Source organism: Chelonoidis abingdonii, chromosome 8 (genome assembly GCF_003597395.2).
Source record: "Chelonoidis abingdonii isolate Lonesome George chromosome 8, CheloAbing_2.0, whole genome shotgun sequence".
In the NCBI taxonomy this organism is placed as follows: Eukaryota; Metazoa; Chordata; order Testudines; family Testudinidae; genus Chelonoidis; species Chelonoidis abingdonii.
The window spans coordinates 2,883,238-2,910,133 of record NC_133776.1 but is presented as its reverse complement, the minus strand read 5'-3'; the positions used below and the strand labels follow the sequence as shown (position 1 = coordinate 2,910,133).

General features: G+C 51.6%; 1 protein-coding gene across 2 annotated transcripts in view; it reads right to left on the bottom strand.

Annotated features, from left to right (window-relative positions):
• FGF12 (fibroblast growth factor 12) overlaps positions 1-26,896 on the bottom strand; it is a 315,529-nt gene that overhangs the window by 112,791 nt on the left and 175,842 nt on the right. The gene's annotated exons all lie outside the window — the stretch shown is intronic.

Genomic DNA, 26,896 nt, shown 5'->3' with positions numbered 1-26,896 from the left:
CTCCACTCTGCACCCCAGAGCTCCTCAGCCGGTCAGGGGCAGGAGGCCCGGGCTAGCCCGCGCCCAACCCTGCGTCCCCCTCGGCCGCCGCAGCCACCCCCCATCGAGCCCCGCGGGGGGCTGGCAGCGAGTCCCCGGGCGGCGAGTACCGCGGAGCCGGGGCGGGAGGTCGCGGGCAGGTCTCCGGAAAAGCAAGTCCCGCGGGCTGAGCCAGGCTGGGGCAGCGGGTCCCTCGGGAAGCCGGAGCGCGGCAGGGTGCGGATTCCCCCGCTGCCGCGGGCCGGGCTGTAGCTGCTGGGGACCGGCCAGGCGCGTCAGTCCATCCGCGGCGGAGCCGAGCCCCCGGCGAGCTTTGCACAACGGGACTGGGCGGGAAACGGCCCGAGCTGGCCGGGCTGCGTGGTCGGAACAAATCCCCGCTGCAGGCTCCTCTCAGGGCAGGCGCGGAGCCGCACGCCCAGGTCCCGGTCGCGCTGCGCTCCGCTCCCCCGGCCCGCGGGGACCCGCCCGGGCCCCTGTCACGGGCACAGCCCGGGCATGTCTCCGCCCCGCGCCGCTCGGTGCAATGCACGGAGGGAAGGGGAGAAAACCCCCCTCCCCGGCTGCGCTCCGGGCCGCCTCCTCCGGCAGCAGGTCCCGGGCCGGGCGAGCCCCGGTGCCCAGCCGCTGGGGTGTCGCCTGCTCACTCCGTTGCTCTAAGGATCCGCCGGCTACGGCAGGCTCCGACTGCGGGCGGCCCCGGGGCTGCCCCGCCTCACCGCCGGCCGGTCCCCATCCCCTCTCGGGGGGTGGGCGAAGCAGAGACCCCTCCCGCCGCTAACTCCCCCGGACGCGCTGAGCGGCGGCCCGGGCTCGGGCGCTCCGCTGCCCGCCTAGCGCGGGTGGCGGGGCTGCGCCCGCCGCCCGCCGGCACCTCTCCTGCCATGCATGAGCTGAGCTGCGAGGCCGGGACCCGCGGCGGCGCTGCCCGCTCCGGGAGGGTTGGGGCGAGCCCCCGCCTGGCTGGGCTCTCCGGGGGCCGGCCGCTTCCCGGCGCTGGGACACTCGCAGCCTCCTTCCTCGCCTCTCCGGCTCTACGCAATCCTACGTGCTCGCGGTTCGGATGAGAAAGCGCCCGGCAGAGCCAGGGAACTGCAGCCCGGCAGCGGCCCCGGGCCCCCCAGGGCGGACGGGGCTCGGCAGGATTACTCTGCTTCTCCCCGGGACCCGGGGGTGGCTCGACTCAGCACCCCCAGCTGTTTCCTGGGGGCAGAGGGGAACTAGTGCCCGGGGCGCTCCTGTTACTTTACATTGACCTAGCGCCGTGTGCCGGGCGCTGGAGCCCCGAGCCGCGGAGGGGCTGGAGCCAGTGTCTGATATGTGCCAAGACTGGGCCCCTGGCAGCTCCGAGCCCTAGCACCTCTTCAGCATGATTTCACTTGGCATCGCACAATGTTGCAGCGCACGGCACAGACCCAGCATAAAAAAAAAACTCTTTGCGAGCAGGTACCGAAGCTGCATCTTCAGAGGAACCCACCTGATACCTTCCCAAGAAAGATTTCTCCTGTCCCCCACAGAGCCCAGCCTAGAGCTTGCAAGTCTCTCTGAACAGAATGCAGGGTGCTTTAGCCCTGACTTTTGAAATGACAGAATTACTTGTCCTGTTTTGACATCCAGTTTTTGCATGTGCAGTTAACTTCCTGCGTGCAGCAGCTCTGGACCAAGAATGATCCTAATCGGAGATAATCCTACAGGTCCCAGACTTGCACAGGCCATTGGCAGTGCCTCTAGAAAGACAGGCACCACAAGCAAGAAGCATTTATCCAAGATCTAATTGCCTGTGCAGTCTGTGAAATAAGAAGAGAACTTGTAAAACTGTGTAGTGTCACCACCATCTGCTGCCTTCCACCTTGCAGCTCTTAGAGCCTATGCCTGGAAACCGATCAAGGGCGGGCAGTGGAAACTGTGGATAGTCTCTACCTCTCAGGTCACATCTCCAGACTGCAAAGTCCTGGGAGCAAGGGTGCCCCCTTACATATCCTATAAAGCACCATGCAGCCCTATAGATAATAATAATGACTTGCACAGATTGGGGGAAAGTCAGTCAGAAGCCACCCCAATACTGCAGAGCCATTCTGGTCAGCAAGAGGGGTAGGATTGGGCAGCTACCCTGAATCAGTGGGAGATTTTTGGCGCCAAACCCCATATGGGGGGAGAACTCTTCTCTCAGCCTCAAACTGGGCAAAGACCTTCCGCTGGCTGTAAACACCTTCCTCCTCTGGAGTACCAGCTTCTCCTTTCTGAGGGGAGTGAGCCATGACTTTCACCATCCCATCCTGCTAAATAGGAGTCTTCCCATTGTCTGCAACGAGAAGCAAACCTGGTCCAGTTTGAGCAGAGTCACTGAGTGCCTGGCCCAATCGGATCACTTTCCCTTAAACACACACACTTATTTTTCCCTCAGTCTGGAAGGCTTCCCATGTACATGTGATAAGGGCTTTAAACAATTAGGAACAGAAGCACGTGGATTCCAACTGAGGCAGAGAAAGGGTTTCAGACCACGCTGAAGGGTTCTTTCAGTGCCCTCTGTAATGAGACAGCCTGTTTTGAATTCGTATTTGGAAACCACGGGCTCAATCCTGCACACATTACCAAGCCTCAGTTCTGATTCCCCACCACTACAACGAGCATCAGGCCTACAGGACTTACCAGTGGACTACTCCCACTGCGGTCAGTGGACAATGCACGAAGTGCTCACCCAGGGTAAGCGTTTGCAGGACTGGGCTCAGTATTAGCATTTTAAAGGTTTTGTTCACGACATGAATAAGCTCTCGCTTCCTCCGTGCCAAGGTTAACAATTAAGTCCTGCCTGAATTGCAGGGCTTTGTGGTTTGGGGCAGAGAGGAGATCCAGAACTGCATTCCCTTACCTCCTAAACAGGACGATCTAAGTAGGTCATCAGTGAGGTTACTGGCATCTCTCCTTAACGAAGTGCAATAATATTGCCTTTGGGATTGCTAACCGAATATCCAGCTTGTTCTTCATACAGGCTTCCAAAATCATAAACTATATTCTGCAGATTCAGGCATTGGACATCTATCACCGTTTTACTATGCACATATCCTGAGCTACATGTCCCTGCACAGCCACTGAAAACAAACGCACCACAATTAAGATATTCAAAATGTAATGCCACTTTAAAAACAAATAATCATACGTCAATAGTTCTGAGAAAAAAGACAACTTCCAGCTCTGTCCTATAGTCTAACTCACCCTTTGATAGCAGAGTAGCAATTCCAGTAAGGATGTACTGTTGAGTTTCAAATTTACATTTACCACCACCTTTAGAATTGTATCTAATTTCCACTCTATGTAAATTACATCTACAGGGTGTGCATTGTCAGCTCTGCTTATTAAGCAGAATCAAGCCCATACCCATGTTTTATTAATGTCTCTCTTTGTAAGGTAGCTTCCCTTTGCTTGTCTAGAATCGTTAAAATTCACGTCGCTTTGATGATCCCCCTTTTCTCCACATGGGTGGATTCTTTTAAAAACATGCCCTGGTATCCTTCAAGAAAAGGACCTAGAGTATCTCACTTCTTTTCTGTTTGGGCTAATTTTGTTTACAATGCAGGGTTTGGATGGCTAGCAAGAACTCTCAGAGCCACTTAGGAATTTTTTTTTGTTTTGAGAGATGTAATAGGCCCTAAAACAGCACCAGAGTAGGAAATCCCGGCTTGTTTTCTGCTCTTTTCTCTCACGGCTGACTAGGCCTTTTTAATAAATGTAGAAGAGACTGCATTATCTGATTGCCAATTGCCATATTAAAACAATTTCTTTAATAGACCCCTCCTCCCTCTTTTGGTTTCAAAGATTCAATTAAAACAACATTTGCAACTCATCGCTAGAGTATTCATTAGCCTGCCCAATGTCTTTAAAAACAACTCTAGCCTAGAGAGGATTCAATGCAGGAGTGAATTTGCCAGCGACATCAAGCAAACAGCATGTAAAGAGTTGTGTGGAATGCAGTATGGAACCAGGAGGGGAGCAGCACATCGACAGCCCAACCAAAGAAAGCAGGAAAGGGGACTGGGATTCACAGGAACAATAGGTTCTTTTTAAAAATGGATTTTTCTACCTGACCATAGAAGCTTTTATTTCTCTCCTGTGAATTTTCATCTCCATCAAGAAAGGGCGGGAGGAAGCTTCACCTCACTGAAAGGCAATCACGGGGGCCTGGAGATGAAAGTGTCAAGATGCATTTTCCTTTGAGGAAATTCAGATGTGTGTGGCCATACCGTGGTGCCGTGTTATTTATTTTTCCATGTGTTATGGAGGCGCCCATTAAAAGGGGCCAGGAACGAAGTTCTTCAAAACAGGATTTTTTTACAATCTTACTTTACCAGAGGGGCAATATTTGTAGGGCTCAACCTCTCCCAGCCCGACAATACTGATTGGCATAGTGTGGGCAGACAGTGGCCTGCTCTTCTAGGCTCCTAGTGGTACAGTACCAGTGGGGCTGATGCGGTGTGAGCAATGGTGGGACTGGAATTCAGTCTCTCCCTCGGCCCCAATGCACTGGCATCTCAGGTTCCCCTGCGCTCCGCATACACACAAGGTGCTGGCAAGCGATGGCGAGGCAGGAAGGCCCTGGGTTCTCACCCCAGACTCCTTTGGTGGCCTTGAGCAAACTGCAGCCTCTCTCTGCCTTAGTTTCCCTACCCACATGAGGTAGCCAGGATGAACCGGGACTGATCTGCATACCAACCTTTGCCACTGCCGAGGGCTTAGACAATCCCCAAGCATTTTAAAGATCAGGGCCCAACATGGAGCTGCCACAATCAGGGCGGCGTAAGTGAGACTGAGGCGTCTAGTGACCTGATTCCACACCTGCCCGACTACATGAGTCGCCCAGGGGTTGCAATGGGACTACAATACTGCAGATGCATGAGGACAGCAGGATTGCCCCTCCGGCTCTGCCCGTCCAGCTAGAAAGAAGAAACATGCCAGTGCAACCTCTGCATGACAAATCAAAACCTCGGGATTGTTTGCAAACCAGGCTACAAGCCCTCCATAAATCCAGAGCCCTAAAGTTAACAGCAGCCCTGCCCGTCAATCACACTGCAATTGCCTTTGGCAGGGGAGCAGGAGAAGGGGTCCACTGTCCTTATGCTGAATTAGGTGCCCCTGAGGGGGAAAGGTCTGAGAACCTGGGGTGCAACCCGAGTCTGAATATCTACATGGCATTTTTAGCCCTGCAGCCTGAGCCCCGCGAGCCTGCATCAGCTGAGCAGGGCTCCCAGACTGGGTGCTGCGGATTTCTTATCACAGCATAGATGGACACGGAGACGTGCGTTCAGCAAGGGCCCCGTGGGGCACTGCTGTTGCCAAGACAGGGCAGGGAGAAAGCGGTGCTGCAACAGCCTGGGGGAGGGTAATCCCCCGCCCCCGCTCATTTGGGGATGTGGAGTTTGGTTGAGGTTAGGGTTTTTTTTTTTATCACTGCAGCTCTGCATGGTATGATTGAGACGCAGCCTCGTGTAACGTACCTGTTCTGCCTGGGAGAGGTGTGCGAGGCAGGGCTCTCCTCAGAGCATCCCTTACTCCTATGGCTGGGGAGTTCCCTCCCCCTGTGACACAGTGGGGCTGGCAGAGGCCCTTGTTCCTGTGATTGGGGACGTGGCATGCAGCAGCCCCGCTGACATGGAAGCAGCCACACGCGAGCTCGCCCTGCCTGGCGCTCGAGCCTCTCATGGCCCTGAGATCCCAGAGCAGACACCTGCGCCCACTTCCCTTCCACTGCAGGGGCAGGAAGGGAACACGGCGCTGCCCTGAGATCGAAGAGGAGAGAGGGAGGTTTGAGGGCCTGCTAACCATCAAGCCATGGGAACTGTGTGGCTTGGCTGTTGTTTTAATGAGAGTGTTTGTCGGGCCTAAATCTCCAGGAGGCACTTGCTACGTAGACCCAGGGGTAGCACACTGGTTCTGCTCTCTAGGAGTCAGAACTGGGCCCAGAGCCTGTAACGTGCTTTGTGACCCATCAGGGCTGTCTGGCCTTAAAATCCCACCTGCCTGCAGGGTGAGCAGTGCTAAATAACACCAAATTCCTGGGGGGACCCCCCACCTTCCTGCAACCCCCTGGAATTCTGAAGCCGCTAGGCCTACACAGCCTGTGCCTCAGGAGGGCTGAGAGGGTGCGGAGAGAGGCCAGCCCAGGGTTTAAGGAGCAGAAGCACTGCCTCCTGCACCCCAGTCTCACAGTCAAGCGGCTTCTCTACGAGCACAAGCGCTGATACTGACCGAAATCGTGCCCAGCGGCGTCAGGTGAAGCCTTTCCACGTTGAGCCGGCAGTGAGCTGACTTTGCTGAAAGTCAAATGGAACCTTCCTGATTAGATCTCAGCGGAGGGGGACTGTGTGATGGAGGATGACAGAGAGGCAAGAGGAGGAGGGAAAAAAACCCATCACAGTCTTCCAAGGGCTTCTGTTTCACTGGAAGGATTTGGCTACTGGCAACAAGCTAGTGAGTGCAACGGGGCTGGATCTCCCTCCCATACCTACCACAGCAGCAGTAGGAGTTAGAAAAATGCTGCTATCAAAGCCAAAAAATAAATCCCTTGTGGTCCTGAGTCTTGCGCATCAATCTCTGCACACTGCTCAAGCAGCCCACGAAAGCTCCCCAATCCCAGCCTCTGCCCTTATCTCTTAATGCAGCCTCTGCACTCACACTGAGCTTAGGCACACCTGGCTCAGCCAGTGACATCCTGAGCCTTGCCGGGTGGGAAGGACAGTGCTTCAAGGACAGAGCCTGTCGTTCCCTCTCACAACAGGAGCCCCTTTTAATTCGGGGAGCTGACAGGGAGGGGTAACATGTCTGAGTAAGAATTGTTCAGCTGCCGCAATCAAGCTCTGCAGAATAGGAGCTGTGGGGATGTTAATACCACCCACAGGAGCGCTCTGAAGTTAAATGCATCCAGATTGTATCTATTTAAACAACTCAGTTGCTTCTCCCCATGCGGCAGAGATCTGCTAACCACTAAACTGTACAGCAGGAAAGATGGAGTCTTCTAACACAGCTGAGGTCTCCTAACATAGGGAGATTTCCTCAGCATCTGCTGGCCTGAGGACTAAACCTGCAAGTACCTATGTTGCCACATCCCCAAGGCCTCTCCTAGCCACACTAATTTAAATTCCCACATCTTCACTTCCCCAGCAATAAATCAACTCTACTCTCCCCTAATAAAACCAGTTCTGCCCCCTCCCTTTTACACCAGGCACTAATTACACACACACACTTACTACTGTGCAGATAACGCAACCACATATCTTCGCCAATGACCTGGAAGCAAATATAAAATCCTTGCTTATCAAATTTGCCAAGGATACAAAGACAGGTGGAGTAGTAAATAAAGGTGGGGACAGGACAGTTATGCAGTGAGGTCTATTTCACTTGGCAAGTTGGGTGCATGCAAATAAGATTTATTTTCATCCAGCCAGATGTAGGGTCAGACATGGAGTAGCAAGGAAAGTAGCCATACTTCAGGAGTGGAGATGGTGTTTGGGAAAGCGGTGACTCTGCAAAGGAGGTAGAGATAATACTCGACAACCAATTGAACAGTAGCTCCACTCAGTGCAGTGCTGTGGCTAAGAGGGCAAATGCAACCGTTTGATGTAAGAGGTAGAGAATATTGAGAATTGGGGAGGTGGTATTACTTCTGCATACAGAATCGCCAAGACCATTGCTGGGACACCGTGTCCAGTTCTGCTGTCCAGCCTTCAAAAAGGATGTTCAAACATTGGGAAGGATTCCAAACAGAGCTACAAGAATGATCGGAGCTATGACAAAACCTGCTTTACTGGAAGAAACTTGGCAAGTTCAGTCATTTTAGTTTATCCAAGAGAAGGATAAGAGATGACTGGATAAGGGTCTAGAAGATTTTCAATAGCAGAGGGCTCTTTAGTCCCATGGTCAAAGGCAGAACAAGATCCACTGGCTGGAAGTTGAAGCTAGAGAACTGTGGGGTAGTTAACCACTGCAACAACTTAAAGGCTGTGATAGATTCTCCATGATAGAATGTCTTTAAATTAAGAGTGGATTTCTGTCTAACAGACCAGCTCAAGCTCAACCCCAAGTTCTGGGCTGGATACAGAAATCATGAGTGAGTTTCCCTGGCTGGTGTTATGCAGATGATCAGAATGGTCCCTTGCCTTCTGGCCTAAACATCTGTGAATCTATGATTAACAAATTCGAGGTGCCCCCTAACCATTAATTTTAGACTCTCATCTCCTCCAATTAGTGAAGCTGCATCCCTCCCCCACTAATGAATTTTTGGCTCTCTTCTACTCTCCTGATTAACGTACCCTGGATCCTGCCTCTCCAATATATTAATACTAACTTCCAACTACCTCGGTGTGGGACGCCTCTCTGGCTTCATGGAGGGTACGGCACAGAGGATGCTATCTAGGAACAACCAGCTGCAGCACAAAGTTATTCAAACGATTCAACGGAAGACACCTTTCCTTCTCCAGTTGCTCCTAAGCTTATGTCCCAGCCTGATGCTGTTGTTGATCCCATCTTTCCAACAGGACATAAAATGAGACACGGTCATAAAAGATCCTTACAGTCGGACACCAGCAGCCCTTGGAGAAGCCACTCCTTTGTCCCACTAATAAATCACAGCCCTTGCTGCTACCCCATTCATGCTCCCCTCTATAGACCCAGATGGGGCCAGCATCGGCCGTAGTGTGGGCTCCTTTCTGGCTCAGACGTCAGCAAAGGGAACGATATTTACAGCTGCGGCCTGAAATCCTGAGGTTCAGGCTTGGCTGGTCCTGGGGATTCTTAGCAGGCACCTGGTTTACCACAGATATGTTTCTAAAGCCAATTTAATGACACCAGTGCAAACCCCTGTTCCCTATTGACTTCTTATACTGGAACAATAACGTCCACACAGGTATTTGCACCAGTTTAACGAGACTGATTTAATTTCACCCTTTAGGTTAAACCAGTTAAACCAATTCAACATTCCCATGTAAACAAGCCCCAGAATTTGGACTCCTGGGTCCTACTCCCAGAAAATGCCAGGCAATACTCCAATACATAGTGCTATAGCATTGCCAAGAACTAGCTTACACAGGTAAACTCACAACAAGAGCTTTCAGCCTTCTTCATTATGATCGAATGCTTCTGGTCTGGCCCACTGAAAATGCAGTCTTCTAACACGCTCACAGTTCAGGTAGCTTTTAGTACTGCTCATTCACAATAAAATAAAATGGAGGGGGAATTGCATTCATTTCTTTTGACAGATCCTAATTCACACAGTTAGTTGGGTTCTGCAATTAGAAACTACACAAGCTTGAGGGAGGGGAATCTAAATTAAAATCCACTTGAGTGAGCACTTTGAGGAATTACTGGGAGGCTTCCGAAGAGACTTTTCCCAGTCACTAAGGAGAGCACGGCTCTGTGTTGGGGTATGGGCCACAGGGAGCTGACTCAACTGCCTGCCTAATCTGAAGAGACAAGTCAGTGTTTTCTTGCACAAACAGCTTCCTTGAGGGGGGTGAGCATGACAGGCACATGCCACTCTTCAGCGGTGTCTCAGGACTATTCTGCACAGGGCAAAGAGCCAGTGGTGAATTAACAAACAGGCCCAGGGGGCCTGTGCCCAGGTACCCTGGCCAAGTTGGAGGCCCTTACAGGTGCGCCGGAACCTGGATAGAAGCAGGGGGGCCACTGGTGCCAGAACTCTGGCCCTGCCCCCTGCTTCTCCTCTTCCCTTGGAGGCCCTGCCCCCTGGCCAGGCCAGAAGCCAGAGTCAGACCATGGTAAGAGCTGCCCAGGGAGCCTGAGGTGCTGTGGGGAGCCCCAGATTCTTTGCCTGCCCTGGGTGCCAGAGAGCAGTCCCCAGCCTGTGTCCCTGCCTGGTTTTGGTGTCCCTGGGCCCCCACGGTGCAGGGGGTCTAAAATGTTCTTTGTGCCCAGGGCCCCTCTGCAAATAGCTTCTGAAGCACCTCGCTCCCCAGGAGAGGTAGACCTCAGTTCCTCTTCCCTCCTCGGAGCCTCGTTCCCTCCCACAGCAACTGAGGGGTTGTATCTCTTCCTGCAGCTGGCAGCCAGCTCCCTTCTCCTGAACATGGCACTGGTCCTGCCTCAGCGTATGCGTCCGGGGATCCCAGCCCAGTAGGCTGTCCTTGGCCAGCAGTCAGGTGCATGGCCCCAAAACGTTTCCTTCTCTTCCCAAGCCCAGCCCCGTACGCTGTCCATGTCCCAGGCACCATCTCTGGGGGCCTTCTCCTTTCTAGAGTGCCCCAGCAGAGTCCCAGCTCACTGCTGGGAAGCAAACATGATACTTTGCCATTCTGACCCCGTTGTTACTTCCCGGCGGGTGTCTCCAGGAGCTGCCTCTCCCCCAAATGGCAGTGGGATTCTGTGCGGGATAGCTAGGATACAGGAAGGTACAGAGGTGATGCATGCCATAGGAGAGCACAGATTTCACAAAGAAGTCATTGGGGAAATAGAATTGTTTTGCATAGTCCTTGCACCTTCCACTGGAGGATCTCAGACATTACTGAATTAAGCCTCCAGGCTTCTATCCGGTAGGGCAGTGTTCTCTCTCCCCTCCCCTTTAAAGCGGAGGGTACAGAGTGGTGCAGCGACTTGCCCAAGGTCACTCAGGAAGTCAGTAGCAGAGCTGGGACTATCTAGAGCATCTTGCACAGAGTAGCCTGGGACATTTCACTAGCTTCAGACACAGCTGGAGCTGCACCTGTTCTCCAGCAGGCCCGTAATGGCCCCTGCACCCATTCTGAAGCTGCACACTGGGATTTTCAAAGAAGTATGAGTGAGCAAGCACCCCAGTCCTTCTGAGTCTCCACAGATGTGCCCTTTGCAAGCCTCAGCCTCTAGCACTTTGAATTCCCAGCGATGTGGTTTGACCTTGCGATTCCTGTTGCTCTGTGTATTACGTCCCTCCTGGAAGAGTCCCATTCAGTATAATACAACCCAGGGATTCTCCAGAGGAGGCTAAATGAGAGTTAGACACTGGCTCCCACTGAGTATCAATGGAATTAAAGGCACCCAACTGCACTCTTCAGCTCCTTTGAAAATCCAACGAACCCAGCCAACATCAGTAGGGGTTGACAGCAGTTAAATGGGGATCCACAGCAATCAATCTAAGTCCCTATACAATGTAAAGGAAACTGAGATCCCATGACAGAATTCTATAGGGTGCTTAAAACCAAAACTCCACAGCAATGGCCTCACCATCTCTTCCAGGGGGTTTCCGTAAGTAACCAGCCATTCTAAAGAGGCAAGCGCCAAACATTCCCTCTGGAACAGGCTGTATTTTATCCTGATCTCATCATCACTTGAACGCATCCAGCAACAAAAATTAAATCCTACCCACGGCTGCTGGGTAGGATTTGTGAAGTCTTCCAGACATTGTTCCTCATTTAACCACGTAACAGGTTAAGCTTGGCCCGGATTTTCAATTTTGTAGAAACAAACTATTCATAAAATTGAAGTCAAAGGAAAAATACTTCCATAATATACACAGATTGAATGCAAATTGTTTATCTTTAAAACAAAGAACACGTCTCTCTTGCAGTTTTTGGAATCTAACCACAGCAGCCCTAATGAAACTGAAAGTGAATCAAAAGTGAAATTGACATTTCATAGACTTTCATTACCCACCAGAGAACAGTAGACAGCACATAAATAAACAGGGCCTCATCCTCCCTGACTGAACTAACCTCGTTATCGCTAGACTGATTCTTGCCTGCATATTTATACTTGCCCCTGGAAATTTCCACCACATGCATCTGACAAAGTGGGTATTCACCCATGAAAGCTCCTGCTCCAATACTTCTGTTAGTCTCTAAGGTGCCACAGGACTCTTTGTCGCTTTTTAACACATAAATAGTGACAGGACTAGAACACTGGATTTTTAAAATTCTCTCAATAATCGAGTGTTACTAGTAACATGAAGGCACTTAATGTGTATGCAGCAGATTTTTAAATGTACAGTATCCCTTTAATTTCTTGAAAAATTGCTATATTTTATATTTGTCCTGCCAACAGAAAATGATTTAACTGGGGAATTTGTCTAATGATTTGATTTAGTGAGGTGCTTAAAAAAATAAAACCTCAACAAAATGCAAGTGTGTGTTTAGAGAAACGTTGCTGGTAATGTAATGAGAGGGACCGGGTAATTCACTCCAGCGCTTCTGTTGTTACCATCATTCAAAACATCCAACAAGCTTTTCTGATTTGAAAGCCACTCCTGCAGATCTTTGCTATCAGCTGGATGCGCCCTGCAGAGACAGCACTTAACAGGAGTTCATTTTAAAGTGAGTCAGATGTCAAGATGGTCTCTGCTACTTGTCCATTGGGTCACTGGGACAGCACATGTTAAGTCTAAAGTTTCTTTAACCTTGCCAGATGTTTCCACGCTGCTAGACTTCCCCGCTGTGTTTCACAACAGCGGGTTTATTTCATGTAGCAGGTGAACTAGCTAGAGGAGGTGTAGGCTTGGAGCCAAACCAAAGAGCTTTGATTATCTTCTTCTGGCATGAAGGCGGGCAAATCCCTCCCACCAACACTTTCAAAAGCAGCCTCTGATCAGGGCCACCCAGAGGGGGAGCAAGTGCGGCAATTTGCCCCAGGCCCAGGGCCTTGCAGGGACCCCAATGAGAGCATAGTATTCTATAGTATTGCAACTCTTTTTTATGAAGGGCCCCTGAAATTGCTTTGCTCCAGGCCCCCTGAATCCTCTGGGCGGCCCTGCCTCTGATTGTGGGAACCCAGCTTGACAGAGTCACTACAGAGACTTCTTTCCCAAGCGTCTGCCTGCTGGGTCGTGCCCACGTTGAGGGTTTAACCGACTGCCAGATTTGGGCTGGGGAAGGAATTTCCCACTGGGTCAGACTGGCAGAGACCCTGGGGGTAAGGGGGTTGCCTTCCTCTGCAGCGAGGGGATGGGTCACTTGCAGATTTAAACTAGTGCAAAGAGTGGATTCTCTGTAACTAGAACTCTTTAAACAGGACTTTGAGGACTTCAGTGCCTCGGCCAGAGCTTAGGGATCTATTACAGGAGTGGGTGGGTGAGGTTCTGTGGCCTGCAATGGGCAGGAGGTCAGACTAGATGATCATGATGGTTCCTTCTGATCTTAAAGTCTATGAGTCTATAACAGGATTTGAGGATAATTTTTGAGGTCCCAGGTAGCTTCAGGCCACACCCCTCACCCCCCAGCTCCACAGGGCGTTGTAGGGACACAGCCTTTCTGAAAAACCAGGCCCTGCATGTCTAAAGCTGGGCAGCCAAAATCTGTGGCCACTTTGCAACATTTTATGGTTTCAATCCCCTCCATCCCTCCAAACACATTTCCTAACAAGAATCCGACTGGGACCAACTTCACACAGACCAGAAAAAAAACACTCAACAAAGAGCTGAACCAATAACCCAGGTGAAGTGAAAGGCTCCACAGCTGGTGTCTTCTCCTGAGTCTCCTTGTGGTAGGAATTGATCACAGTATCTCAGACAGGGGCGGCTCTATGGATTTTGCTGCCCCAAGCACGGCAGGCAGGCTGCGTTCGGTGGCTTGTCTGCGGAAGGTCCACTGGTCCCGGGACTTCAATGGACCTCCTGCTGCCGTGCCTGCTGCCCCCGTGGTGCCGGCAGAGCGCCCCCCATGGCTTGCTGGGGCCTGGAGCCGCTTCTGATCTCAGATTTCACTGTTACAGAATCTGCACCAGTGATATGTTTAAAAGCCCCCAGGGCTGTTTGTACAAACAGGCTCAGCCAGACACTGATTAATCAAAACAGTTATAATATCCTGTGACAGATCCAGGCCAGTGGGGTACAGGAGTCTGGTAGAGGGCAAATATACTGGTCACTGGGTGAGTAGTTTTCTGTTCCCTGAGTGACCAGAGCAGGGGCTGCACTAGAGTAGTCAGGAACTTGCTAGAACCAATTAAGGCAGACAGGCGATTAGATCACCTGCAGCCAATCAAGGCAGGCTAATCAGGGCACCTGGGTTTAAAAAGGAGCTCACTCCAGTCAGGCGGGGAGGAGCCAGAGGAGAGGAAGTGCGTGTGAGGAGCTGGGAGCAAGAGGTGCAAGGAGCTGAGAGTGAGAGGCTGTACTGCTGGAGGACTGAGGAGGACAAGCATTATCAGACACCAGGAGGAAGGTCCTGTGGTGAGGATAAAGAAGGTGTTTGGAGGAGGCCATGGGGAAGTAGTCCAGGGAGTTGTAGCTGTCATGCAGCTGTTATAGGAGGCACTATAGACAGCTGCAATCCACAGGGCCCTGGGCTGGAACCCGGAGTAGAGTGCGGGCCCGGGTTCCCCCCAAACCTCCCAGTTCCTGATCAGACACAGGAGGAGTTGACCCAGACTGTGGGGAAGATCACTGAGGTGAGTAAATCTGCCAATAAGCGCAGGACTCACCAAGGTAGAGGAGGAACTTTGTCACAATCCGTATTGAGTCCCCTGCAAATCTGCCATTAACATTTGGTTAAGAGAGTTCAAGTGTCCTTATATATTTAGTGTTAAGGGAGGGAAAAAACTCCTCTTCTTCAGGAAATCTATGTGCATTCCTTTGCCACTCTGTACCGAAATTCTATGGTGCTTCTTACTATTACTGAGAAATGAATTGTCACTGCACAATAGACAAGTGGAAGGAGGTAGAGAAGAGGTTAAAGACTATTTCACACCATGCTTTTGTAAAGCTGCCACTCACTAGGCATAATCGTCTGATGAGACAAAATGCAGAGAAGCAGCAACAGATATCTCCTTCCATGTCTGGCCTCTTACAGTACACAGTAGGCCACTGTCCAACCAGAAATCACATCACAGTGAAATTCCTTGCCTGTTTCTAACACTTCGGACTTGTTACAGTCTTTCGGTTTGAATTATATGATTTACTGTCATTGTTTCCTGTTAAAGCAGTACAAAAACTCTGTGTAAACTGGCCCTAAACTAGACTGTGCTAAGCAGTTTCATCTGTCTGGTTCTCAAGCACAAAACCCAACTTGGGATGCAAACGTTGCCGATCAACATTCAAGTCATCCCCAAATGGTGAACAAAGCACTGAGTTCGGCAAAGAAACTTGAGCGCTGGTTTCAACTCTGCCAGTGACTCACTGTGTGACCTCTGGTAAGTCACTTGTCCTTTGGGCTCCAGCTTTCCCCATTCGCAAAAGGAGTGTGACACTACTGACCCATCTCACGAGATAAGGGGGCTTATTATGTGTTGGACACAATTTCTATTTTGGGGACATTTTAAAAATCCATTGAGCTGATGGCATAGGCATAGCCAGGGAAGCATTTGTCAGACATGTCCTGGCCAGGTCAGAATTTAGTGTCATGCCCATATTAACAATGGAGATGGACAGACACTTAACACCACAAGTGTCCCAAGTTCACTTGTCTCCTAATGCCCACTGGCTCAGCACGTGACTGTGTCTCTCTAGCAGCTGCCCACTCGGGATAAGGGCCGGCTACTCTGGGAAGCCACCAGGTACTAGGGGCTCAGCTGTGTGTGCAGACATGGGCATAGCTCATTACAAGACAGGACATGAGTGGACCCCATGTCCCCGGGAACAGTTGGACAAGACAGGTATGTGGGGGTGCGGGCTCTGGGGTGGGGTGGGGGGTTGGGGTGCTGGAGGATGTGCCGGGTGCAGGCTCTGGGCAGTGCTTACCTCAGGTAGCTCCCGGGAAGCTGCCAGTGTCTCGCTCTGGCTCCTAAGCAGAGGCGCAACCACATGGCTCTCTGCACTGCCTGCGCCTGCAGGCACCGCCCCCTCAGCTCCCATTGGCCACGGTTCCTGGTCAATGAGAGCAGCTGAGCTGGCGCTGGGGGTGGGGCAGCGGGCAGAGCCCCCGTGGCCGTCCCTCCGCCTAGGAGCCAGAGGGAGATGCCAGCAGCTTCCTGCGAGTTGCATGGAGCTGGATAGGGAGCCTGACTGCACCATCGACTGGACTTTTAATGGCCTGGTCAGCAGTGCTGACCAGAGCCGCCAGGGTCCCTTTTCAACTAGGCATTCAACACCTGGCAAGCCTAGGACTTGAGCAGCTGGAGCTGGAGCTGCACTGCCAGCCAGAGGCTCAGACCGCGCCATCCAGCACTCCAGGGCTGGCCCCCAGCACACTGGGGCTGGGGACCACGGGGGGGGTGCTCCGGGCTCCTGCAGGGGAGGGGGGAGAAGGGGAAGGGCAGGGCTCGGGCACAAGGGGAGGGGCTGGGAGCTAGCCTCCCCCAATGGCCAGCTCACCGGCCCCTCATAGGTGACACCTGTAATAGCCACCACATTTTCAGACAGAAGCTGGATTTTTTTAGTTGACAGTGTCAATTTAGGACCCTGCATTTCAGTTCTGAGACAGAAAGGAAAAGTGCGTGCGTATGTGTGTGTGTGTAGGGGGGGGGTTGTATTACAGTACACACTGCAGCTCCGGTTAGGGGTCAGGGCTCTGTGAGGCCAGGCACTATACAAACACACGACAAACCGACAAGCCCTGCCCTGAAGGGCTCACCCCCCAAGAAGCAAGGTGGGGATTTGCAAGGCCCAAGGCAATCGGAAAGGTTTCCATGACATTTTATTCAGTTCAATGACACCAGGGGCGGTTGCTCCATTCACACCCCACCCTGCAGTGCTGGGGGGAATATCAGTCATCTCAGGGGTCTCTCCCCAGCTTCAGCAAGCCAGACCCTCCATTTCTGCCTCTGGAAATCGCAAATAATGCTGCTCATCTGTTCCACTGAGGGGCTGGGCGGCCAAGCTCCGTAATGAGACAAAGAGGGAGCTCAGATTACTGGAGCGAAGGCTAGAAACGTGAAGGGGGGCAGCCCCCAGTGGGATACGAGCAGCGGAAAAGGAGACCAGCTGATTGCCAGGAAACAAACACACACACACACACACACACACACGTACGTACGTTTCTAGAGGGCCTGGGTTTCACCTTCAATCCCACTGATAGGTGTGGGATCTGGACCACAGTCTCAGCGTCAGCACAGCCAGGGATGGTCCACACACGGAATTTGCAGCAGCGGAACCACTGCAGCGGTGTGTGGACGCTTAAAGCCAGTTAGACTGGTTTGGTTTGTGCAGGAGATGTGCCAGGCGTAAACTGCTAGGAGACACCGCACCTGAAGCTACACCGCTGGGATGCGCTGTAAGAACACCACCTCTAGCTGGAGAGGCACAGCCGTGCCTGCAGCAGGGAAGGAAGTTATCCATGATTTTTACCTGTCACAATATCCTTTTCACAGCACTCTGGCCTCGCTCTCCCTGGGGGATCAGGTGTCACTTTTATTAATGGCCATCAGGGCTTTCAAAAGATCCAACAATTAGCAAAAGGCCCCATTTTTACACTGACCCATTTTTCATGCCTTCAAGTCCTTCCTGTGACAAAGGAGCCGCAGGGACGGGACATGTGGCTGGCTCTCTGGTTTGCCCTTTCCCAGAGCTGGGGCATGGAAAACCCTCTGCCCTTGGAGTGCCTTTGCAGATACCTTCCAGCAGAATAGCAGAGCCTGATGAGCTGCGGGGCTCAGGACATGAAGTGACTATGCAGCTGGCCTGTGTGTCCACAGGGGGCAAGCAGAACTGCAGCCCTAGGCAGACATGAATCATTGAATATCAGGGTTGGAAGGGACCTCAGGAGGTCATCTAGTCCCACCCCCTGTTCAAGGCAGGACCAATCCCCAGACAGATTTTTGCCCCAGATCCTGAAATGGCCCCCTCAAGGATTGAAGTCACAACCCTGGGTTTAGCAGGACAATGCTCAAACCACTGAGCTATCCCTCAGTTCTCTTTCTGCAGCAGGAGAATAAATCACAAACAGCTGCATGGACTTCACCAGATCCCTCCTGTCTCTTCTCATTGTGCCGCTGATTTTTAATCTGGGGAAACAACCAGGGAAGGGAGCAGCCTCGTTGACCTTTATCCCATGACCTCCAGCTTGAGTCACTGGCAGGGACAGAACCTGGGAACTTCAGCACCAAAAGGACAAGCCTCAGACAAGCTAAGCAAGTAACTCCATGCCCTGGTACCAGTCACAGGCTCTTCCCCTCTATGTGAGCCAGCCACTAGAGAGGGAGGGGATGTGACACTTAGCTAGGATGCTGCACAAGCTGGTGGTAGAGAGAACAGGACCCCCTCACACTTCTAGGAAGGGGGGCCAAGTCTTGGGGAATGAGCTGAGGAGACATAAGCCAACCTTGGCCAAGAGAAGCGGATGTAACACTTGCAAAAGCCAACACCATTCTGGCCTGTATTAGCAGGAGTGTTGTAAGTAGGGTGACCAGATGTCCTGATTTTATAGGGACAGTCCCGATATTTGGGGCTTTGTCTTATATGGGTGCCAATTACGCCCCCGTCCCGATTTTTCACCCTTGTGATCTAGTCACCCTAGTTGTAAACGAGATGTAAGAAGTAATTCTTCCGCTCTACTCAGCACTGATTAGGCCTCATCTGGACTATTGTGTCCAGTTCTGGGTGCCACATTTCAGGAAAGATGTGGACAAATTGGAGAAAGCCCAGAGAAGAGCAACAAAAATGATTAAAGGTCTAGAAAACATGGCCTATGAGGGAAGATTGAAAACAACTGGGTTTGTTTAATCTGGAAAAGAGAAGACTGAGAGGGGACATGATAACAGTTTTCAAGTACATATAAGGTTGTTACAAGGAAGCGAGAGAAAAATTGTTCTTCTTAACCGCTGAGGATCAGACAAGAAGCAATGGGCTTAAATTGCAGCAAGGTAGGTTTAGGTTGGACATTAGGAAAAACTTCCTAACTGATGGGGTGGTTAAGCACTGGAATAAATTGCCTAGAGAGGTTGTGGAATCTCCATCACTGAAGATTTTTAAGAGCAGGGTAGACAAATATCTGTCAGGGATGGTCTAGATCATACGTAGTCCTGCCATGAGTGCAGGGGATTGGACTAGATGACCTCTCGAGGTCCCTTCCACTCCTACGAGTCTCTGATGTCTGATGAAAAGGTTGCAGTGATTGGGGCTGGAGGGTGATCCAGACCCACATTAGAATCCAGGTGGGCCCTGAGAATGTTACCAAGCTTCAGAGGGGAGCGGGCTTCTCCTGGGCAGATGCCAGCATCCATGGGCGGTGGGTGAAGGGGAGGGCTAGCCTCCTCCCCTTCCACCTGAGGCCTCTCCTCTCCCCTTCCCCTTCTTTCCCCTTCACTACTGGAGTCCAGAACGGCAGACCCCCACCGCAGCTTCCCCTCCCCACCAGTGTCCCTCACAACCGGATGGGGACCAGCCTTAGCCTCCCCAAGTCCTGGTGGCAGCCTGTCCGGCCCCAGCCCAGCCCTAACCTGGGCCACGAAAGAGCAGGAACACACAGGCACTCCTGGGGGCAGAGTGTGGGTGGGGCCACGCCAGGCTGATACCCGTCGCCCATGCCAGCATCCTTCCCCAGCTCCCATGAGAAGTTTGCAAAGCTTCCAGTTTCAACCCACCCTTGCAGCCTCCCATAGGGTCTGCACCTATAGATCGGGGGCTGGGCAGGTAGCTCCCTGGAGCACAGCACCTTCTGCAAATCCATCTGATGGGAGTTTCTCCGCACTGACCTAGAGGCCCCCCAGCCGGAAAGGAGCTATCATATACACACACACACCCCTGTGGGAAAACACAACCCTTACACACACACACACACACCTGTGGGAAAACACAATCCTCTCTCTCTCACACACACCCACATACCCCTGTGGGAAAACACAATCCTCTCTCTCTCACACACACCCACACCCACACACCCCTGTGGGAAAACACAACCCTTTCGCAGGGATACATCCACGCTACAATGCTGCCACCCTGTGGCGAACAGCAGTTACTGCAATGGCCATTTGCGGCTGAAAAGTGAAGAACCACGGGATCATGGGACTGTAAGGGCCCTGGAGAGGTCTCTAGTCCAGGCCCCTGCACTCATGGCAGGACGAAGCATGGCACCACTGCTGAAGGTTTGGGGACAGAGCGGTTCTGCCCTGGCACCGCAGTGCTGCTGCTCACCTAGTCCTGCCCCAAGCAGGGCTCCAAGCGATGGGACGACAGCCTTATGTAGGAGTAACTGGGTTGCACAAAGGAGCCTTCAGAGGACAGCTGACTCCTTCCATGTCATTCGGCCTGAGCCCCAAGCCTGGAAGCCTCCTCCCCCACCTGCAGCTTCGGGCCCCACAGAATAAAGGCGGAAGCGCCAAGCTCACTACAAAGGATTCGTTAGCCAGGGGCTAATTGTGCTCATGCCCAGTGGCTTGCTGCTGCTCAGTTAGCCACGAACCTTCCTGCCGATAACGTGCCCTGGCACTGCAGCAAGGCGGCTCAGTCACCCTCCTGGCCCAGTACTTCCTGTTCTTAGGACATGGAGCTGTTTTCAGGAAGGTTTCGGCTCCGCTTAGCCCCCCCTTTTTCTGCGCGTTGTGCAGGAGGCCAACATGGAGCAGAGAGGTCAGCCCCAGGCCTGCCTGCCTGCCCGCAGCAAAGCAACCCTGCTGCACAGACTGCCATGAAAAGGGAGGTGGGTGCAGGCACCAGGCCCAGCACTGCCCCACCCTGCTGGCTCTGTGCAGGAGGCCGCTCCAGGGGAGTGAAGAGCTTGGCGCTATTCTGAGTCCTTCCTCTGCTTCTCTAGTAACAGGATTCATTGCCTCTTGAAGCCTGCTGGCTGGTTCAGAAAGGTGCGTGGGAGCAGCTGTCTGCAGTCATGGTTCACGGCATGGCCGGCAGCCCCACATGCCCGCTGCAAAGCAGCATCCTTGTGCATGGTACATGCAATAGCCCTCTTGGCCTGCAAAGACTCCTGCTGCTACCAGCAGAGTGGGGCTCAGGATTCCTGATGGGGTCTGGCTGTGACTTTGCCCTCCCACAGCACCTCCTCCCCACAAATCTGCAGCACTTTGCAGCCTTGATGCTACCTAAACACTAGTCCATCTTCTTTCCCCAGGTCTCCAAAGCCATAGGTGGGGCTCTCCCAGGACCTTCTCCTCCCCCTCTTTGCCCCCTGGCTGTATTCCACTGGGTGCAGGACTCATCTTTCAGCACAAACTTGGAGTGCAGTCACCCGGTGCCGGCACCTGCCTGTGCTGAAGGGTCACCTGGTGCCTGGAGCCCTCCCGCTACCCCAGAGCCTTGCTCACCAGTGCACAGAAGTTTGCTCTGAGGGGTAGGATGCAGGGAGATGCTGAGCATCCTTGAAATCAGTGGGGTGGGTGCTCAGCACCTCACAGGACTGGGCCTGCAGGCTACTCCCCGTAACAGTTGCCATTCTCCAGAAGCACCGACTCTCACCCAGATGTTAGACAGGGGGAGGAGTCACCCCTGGTGATCTGACAGAGTTGGCCAAACCTTCACCCACCGGGGCTGCACGAACCCTGGCACCAGGCCCCTCTCCACACGTCTGCTGCCAGCCTCCCCCCAGGAGTCCTGGCCCTTTGTATCCCGGGGTCTCTGCTGAGGCTCCCCCCAGGGCTGGGATCAGCGGAGTCCTTGCAAGGCAGCACGGTGATCCCCTGTGACACTCAGCAGGGGCAGGAAGCAGCCAGGGGGTTACAAAAACCCCTGAGTCTCCAGGAAGGTCTGAAAAGCCCGTGATAATATTGGAACGAATCCGCCAGTTCTTCTCCTCTTCCCTTGACTGGCAGCAAACCGGCGCCACCTGGTGCCCAGAGCCACACAAGGCTCAGGAAAGTCTCAAACGCGCTCGCATTCAGCTCTCAGGAACTTGCCCTAGAAAGACGGGAGACAGCGCTGGCCGTGCAGCGCAGGCTAAGAGGAACTGGTGTGTGAATTATGGGACACTGCTGCAGGGTCTGGTTTCTTTAAGGAGAGCTGATTGGGGAATTTAAATCTTCCAACATGCCCAGAAAAGGACAAACGCATCTTGCTAAGCACCTGCACAGCCTGCTCTGAGCAGCCGTGGGGACCGTCACACGCTGCCAGCTGCAGATAAAAACACAAGACTTAGGAATCACGTTCCATTTCAGCAGCCTCTCACCCCCACAGAGCCTTCTGGGTTTCTGTGCATAGGGGACCAGAGTACCGGTCCTTTCTGCCTTGCAATGCCAGCTCAGATGAAGCCCAGAAGCTGCTCTCTTGTGACAGCTGTTTAGACATGTAGGGGAGATCTAAGTCCATTTGCCCAGGGACAGATGTCCATGGTGTAATTGTGCTAATCTGGTTTCCTCTGGCAGCTGGGATGTATCATTCACTCATGTTAAAGCTCAGTAAGTTGGCCGTGTACTTATCAAGGCTCTTCCCCTCCACATAAACGTGGGCTCTTAATGACTACTAGAAAGAAAGTTATTTGCATCATTTACAATGGGGGAGGAGGGGAATGCACATGCCCTGGTAATTTCAATGGCTGGTCACCTCAGCAGCTCAGACCCAGCCAGGACTTTACTCAGAAAAATAGAATCATAATGCAAAGGGAGCAGTTCAGTCTCCCTGGTCACTGCATAACAGACCTCAAAGTGGCAATTCTTCAACAAAAACACTTCAAAAACAGACTCCAACGAGAAACTGCAGAACTGGAATTAATTTACAAAATAGATACCATCAGATTAGGCCTGAATAAAGACTGGGAGTGGTCGGGACATTACAAAACCTAAACCTAATTTCCCCCTACTGTTTCTCACACCTTCGTGTCAACTGTCTGAAATAGGCCACTCTCATTACCTCTTCAAAAGTTATTTTTCCTCCTTGGTATCCTGTTGTCAATTGAAATGTCTTGTCAGACTGACCTCCCACTTGGTAAGACAACTCACATCTTTTCATGCATTTACACCTGCTCCTGTATTTTCCACCTCATGCATCTGATGAAGACAGAAGAATCCCATGCACTGCTACATACTAGGACTGAATGGTGAGACAGCAGTTCTGCAGAAAAGGACCTAGGGGTTACAGTGGACAAGAAGCTGGATATGAGTCAACAGTGTGCTCTTCTTGCCAAGAAGGCTAACTGCATTTTGGGCTATATAAGTGGGGGGGGGGGCATTGCCAGCAGATCGAGGGACGTGATCATTCCCCTCTATTTGACATTGGTGAGGCCTCATCTGGAGTACTGTGTCCAGTTTTGAGCAACAAAAATGATCAGGGGGCTGGAGCACATGACTTATGAGGAAAAGTTGAGGGAACTGGGATTGTTTAGTCTGCAAAAGAGAAGAATGAGAGGGAATTTGATAGCTGCTGTCAACTACTTGAAGAGGCTTCCAAAGAGGATGGAGCTCAGCTGTTCTCTGTGGTGGCAGATGACAGAACAAGGAGTAATGGTCTCAAGTTGCAATGGGGGAGGTTTAGGTTGGATATTAGGAAATACTATTTCACTAGGAGGGTGGTGAGCACTGGAATGAGTTCCCTAGGGAGGTGGTGGAATCTCCTTCCTTAGAGGTTTTTAAGGTCAGGCTTGACAAAGCCCTGGCTGGGATGATTTAGTTGGGGTTGGTCCTGCTTTGAGCAGGGGGTGGGACTAGATGACCTGCTGAGTTCCCTTCCAACCCTGAGATTCTATGGTTCTGTGAAGTGAGTTTTAGCCCATGAAAGCTTATGCCCAAATACATTTGTTAGTCTTTAAGGTGCCACAAGGACTCATTGTTTTTCCTAATACAGAAGGCAGCTATTGCATGCAAAGGCTTCTGACTTGCATTTAAATAGGACCTTGCATCTGCCAATCCGAGATTGTTTTACAGATGATATACACATCGAGGTTTCCTTGCCCCACTGCTGAAAGTGCAGCCAGCAATGGGCTGGAACAAATCAGCCTTGGAATAATCCACAGCCACACTAGGGAACCTTGTGCTGGAGCCAGCGCGGGGGGATACGCTCTGCAATTGGATGCAGTGGGATTTTCTGGCAGTCAGCCAGCTGGAATTTGGCAAGGATCCTGGTGCTGGCATCATTAATCGCCGTGGCCCGGCTTTCACATCGCATCTGCAAGACAAACAGCCAGTCCGGCAGCCTGGATGTCCCTCCTTCCTACTAGCTAACTTCCTGTACTGCAGGGTGAATTCCATTGGACACCACTGAGTGCCTGTTAAAAAAAACTGTACACAAGACAGGTGCAATTTGACAGCCACTGAACTCTAGTTTCCCTGTAAGAACTGGACACCATTGCTTTCGTCCCACTCTGCCGCACCTCTTCTCAGCAGCCCTAAGGACACAGAGGAGTCCAGAGCTGGAAGTTATTCTGTGAATTCGTAAAACCCCCAATCTGAATTTGTTCTTCAAGGAAGATTGTTGTGAGCCTGGTTCTCACTTACTGTTACAGGGCTCCAGCAGCACAAAGGGGCGGAAAAGTGGGTGTTCAGGCAGCCTCACCCACTAGAAGTGCCCTTTAAACTGCTGAAGCAGCATAAAAGGATTCTAATGTAACTTGTGAATCAGGCTCAGTGAGTCTGTTTCCAGGCAGATTGTGCTGATTTGAGGGCTGGGGGGACATCGGTGTGAAACAGTTCCCAAGAGCTGGCCTACAGGTCTTTCTGGATTGCAGGGCACAGCTACACTAGTGTAACCCTCCATCCCAAAACACTTTAGACAGTTGAGATTTCCCAAAGTGTCCTGCCAGCCTTGCACCTCTGTACTGTGCTCTGTGGTCAGACTGCTGAGGCTGCTCAGAGGAACTAGTTCAGCCTGCGGGACAATTAATGAGTCTTCTCATTTGCATTCTCCCCTTCTGCTGACCAAGACACTGCATCAGTGCTTACGGAACGGTGTCAACATGGGCCGAAGCAGCAGTCCCCACCCAGGGTGTGACCATCTCATCCCATTAGACGTGCAAAGAGGCAGAAGCCCCATGCTATGTCAGGAACCCAAGCTTGGGAACACAGGTCCATCCCGTCCCACCAACAGAGGAGTAGCTGGACGTGGGGCCGACGGAGGCAAAGGATAGAGACAGAGACTCTGTGAGTTCAGATGACTCTCCCCCAAAGGGGTTACTTACCGGAGCAGCATGTCTGACCACAGCAGAGCTCAGTGGGGGTTGTGGAAGGGACCTCATGAGGTCATCTAGCCCACCCCACTGCGCTGAGGGAGTTGTTTCTTCAGTTCATATTTTTTTCCAGTCAAAAAACTGAAACTTTCTAGAGTTAAAACTGAATTTCCTGACGAGCTCCAGTTGCCATCCAGTGTGTAGAAGAGGAGCATCGCTAGTCTAGATACCACAGCTGATGTTAATGGAACACATTTCCAGAAGTTACAAGGGGCTTGTCAAATCTGCTTTCATGCACAGGAGCGAGCCCTGGCACAGGGGCTGGGTACCAGAGTCTCACTGCCAAGCCTTCCTTGCAGCATAGGGGCTGGGACCACAAACAGGCAGGCATGGATGTTCTGCCAGGTGTGAACGAGCCGCCCTTTGAGCAGAAGGTCATGATGGTCAGTTTGCAACCCCAATGGGCAACCTTAGCAGAGAGTTAAGGACTGGAGGCTGTGCCCACCTTCCCAGCATCTAGTGATGACAATCCAAGGCCATGTCAGTCAGGGGACAGAGAAACTGACACTGCTGAAACCAATGCTAACCCGCTCAGCTGGCAATACAGAAATATTTCAAACATACGTCACCATTCAATCCAGCCGCCCTCCCCCTTTCTGGATTTAAAGACACTTCAGAAATCCCTAGTGACTGTGCAGTCACCATATGTCTGCAGTCTGTGAGTAGGCAGCACACTTTTTGGCCTGGGTGGAATTTATCCAGAATAGGCCCTGATGAAAATGGAACAGCAGAAAACCTCCCAACAGCATCACGAGAGGAGCATGATAATTGTGAAATTGTCAAAATGTTTCACTTCGACATTTTCAATGGGAAACATTCCAGTTCAAAATGACTTCAGGTTTCAAAAGTTAATTAGAGTAAATACATTTTATAAATGGTCAAAACCAAAATGAAACATTACAACTGACCTGAATGGAATTCTTTTTCAGAGTTTCAGTTAAAAAAATGTTCAAGATTTTGACTTTTTGTCCTGATTTGAGACGGGCGGGGGGTGGGGGAGAAAGAAGTCAAATGGGGAAGGTTCCCCCCCAAAACAGCAGCTGCAGCAGACATGACAGCGAGTGTTTAACAGGTGTTGTCTGTGTCAAATGGATGCATCACAAGCGATCAATGTGTACATCAGTTGCACCTCTGGACTATTTCAATTCAGGTCAATGCTAGGGGGTCCATTCCCATTGGGAGTAATTTGGGCAACATCATCATCATGCTTCACCCCCTCTCTTGGGATCAGCAACTATTATTTTCTTCCCTTCTCTCCGATTGTACCTGTTTCTGCAATTATGCATTTCCTACCCTGGGACAGAAGCTTTGCATCACTGATTAGGGCAATAACAAGTATCAGCAGGAAGCTGCAAACCCTCAATGGACCAACACTGATTTCTCCATTGTGCAATTTTTCCCTTCAGTTTTGTTCCTGAACAAGGGAACCAGCTGTAAGAGGAAGGGGGGCAGAAGCCTCCCATGTACTAGCTTCATGGACTTTGGCATAGCAGAGGTATCAATGAAACCATTTGCAAAGGATCAGTGTGAAGTTGTTTTTTTTAAAAAAAAAAACAGGCCTAGATAGCACCTCGTTAGTTGTGTGCCACTTGATGCAATTAGGAGATCCATGCAGATTTCTTAGCTTTAAATAGATTTCCCGGATTTCCAGCCATCTACAGAAATGGAACTTTTCACAACTAATTACAAAAAAAAACAAAAAACCCTACAGTGGGCCTCATTCTGATATGAATTATACCAGGGTGACCCAGGAGTAGCTGCAGTCAAGACAATGGAGTTGCCCTAGTATAAGCTGCCGCAGAATCAGACCCAATGCATCTAATGGCATATCTTTATGTTAATGCCAATGAGAGAGAGAAAAGGCCAGATTTTGCTGTCAGTTACACTGGTGTAAATCCAGAGTAGTTCCACAGCAG